The sequence below is a fragment of the Orycteropus afer genome, unplaced genomic scaffold, assembly GCF_000298275.1.
Source record: "Orycteropus afer afer isolate SDZICR_OR568_19922 unplaced genomic scaffold, OryAfe1.0 scaffold00048, whole genome shotgun sequence".
Classification (NCBI taxonomy): Eukaryota; Metazoa; Chordata; class Mammalia; order Tubulidentata; family Orycteropodidae; genus Orycteropus; species Orycteropus afer.
This window is the reverse complement of record NW_006921635.1, coordinates 11,766,793-11,768,517: the sequence shown is the minus strand read 5'-3', so window position 1 is coordinate 11,768,517 and position 1,725 is coordinate 11,766,793. Positions and strand designations below refer to the sequence as shown.

Sequence of the window (1,725 nt, the reverse complement as noted above, 5' to 3'; positions counted from 1 at the left end):
GAACCCCTCTTCTGAAGCAGTCCTCATGGTAAAATGAGATGCTGCATATAAAAGGTTCAGCTCCTGGGCTGGCGTCTTAGCAGTAAACGCCCGCTGCTTCTTACTGTGGCTGCTGCTTTGACAACTTTGGAAGTCCCAGGTTTTCTAGCCTCTAAACTAAGCCAGAGCCCTGAGGTCCTGTGTCCACTGCATGGATTACAGCATGTCCTGGGATCTCAGGGACAGTGACAGGTCCTTCCCTGCTGGGCTCCTAGGCCCCCAGTTTCCAGGGTCGGGGCCAAGCCTGTCCTGCTAAGCCATCTCACGCGATTGAGTTGCCAGCCAGGGGTTATGCTAAGGGACCTCAATTGCACTGCACACCACCTTTTTGTTTTTTAAAAATTATTGTGGTAAAATATATACGGAGTCCCTGGGAAGTGTAAACGGCTAAGCGTTCCACTGAGGGCTGAGAGGTTGGCGGTTCAAACCACTCGAGGTGCCTTGGGAGGCAGGCCTGGCCATCTGCTTCCGAAAGGTCACAGCCTTGGAAACCCTATGGAGCAGTTCTACTCTGCACACGTGGGGTCTCAGTGAGTCAGAATGGACTCCATGGCAACTCACAACAAAAATACAGATACAACAAAAACGTTGCCATTTTAACCCTTTCTAAGGGTGCAGTTCAGTGACACAATTATGTGTTGTGCAACCATCACCACTGTCCTAAAGGAAACTTTCTGCACTGCAAACAGAAACTTTGTACCCATGAGCAGGGATGCCCCCATCCCCTCTCCTCTCGCTGAGCACTTGCCCATTCTAGATCCTTCATGGAAGTGAGATCATGCAATATTCCACTGTGTCTGATCTCTTTCACTTAGCGTCCATTTTGAGAGGTGGATGTGAAATGTTCAGCTCCCAGGCAGGCATCTCGTTAGCATTCAGTAAATGCCAGCTTTTTGCTGCTGCTGCTATAGGCTTTGGAAGTCTCTTAGCCAGAGCCCTTGACGTCTTGATGGAGCATCTCTCTCTGGGGCTGAACAGTACTCCATGGTGTGAGAGCACCACATTCTGTCTGTTGATGGACATTTCAGTTGCTTCCACATTTTGGTTCCTGTGTAAAGTGCTGCAGGGGACATTGGTGTATAAGTCTCTGCCTCCCTGCTTTCAAGGCTCGGGGAGCAGAGCTGCTGAGTCATGTGGTGGCTCTACGTCTGCCTTCTGATGGCCTCTTGAGGGAGGTGTGACTCTGAGCCTCATGGGACAGCAGGCAGCTAAGTACGTGATTGGGTGGGGCCAGCTGCAGAGCCCAGCTCAACGGCTGTGTGAACCTAAGGTGGGCGCGTCCTACTCTCCCCCTGTTGTCCTGGAGCTGGGACTCCCTGAGCTGACCCAAGTGCCCACCGTCCTTTTTCAAACTTTATTTCGGTGAAAGTACATACAGCAAAGGAGCCCTGGTGGCACCATGGTTAAGTGCTCAACTGCTAATGAAGGGTTGGTGGTTCAGACCCACCAGTGTCTTCATGGGAGAAAAGACCCGGCTGTCTGCTCCTGTAAAGCTTTACAGCCTCGGAAACGCTATGGGGCAGTTCTAGGTTGGTCCTATAGGTTGCTGTGAGCTGGAATCACCTGATAACACTCAACAACACACACAGCCAAAGAGCCACCATTTCAACCATCTCTCTGTGTACAGTGCAGTGATGTTGGCTACATTGAAGCAGGGCTGCATTCTCACCGTCCCCCACAGAATCC

At 51.3% G+C, this 1,725-nt stretch overlaps 1 protein-coding gene across 1 annotated transcript in view; it reads left to right on the top strand.

Moving 5' to 3' along the window:
- Positions 1-1,725, top strand: part of KSR2 (kinase suppressor of ras 2) — a 516,639-nt gene that overhangs the window by 139,275 nt on the left and 375,639 nt on the right. The window lies entirely within an intron of this gene.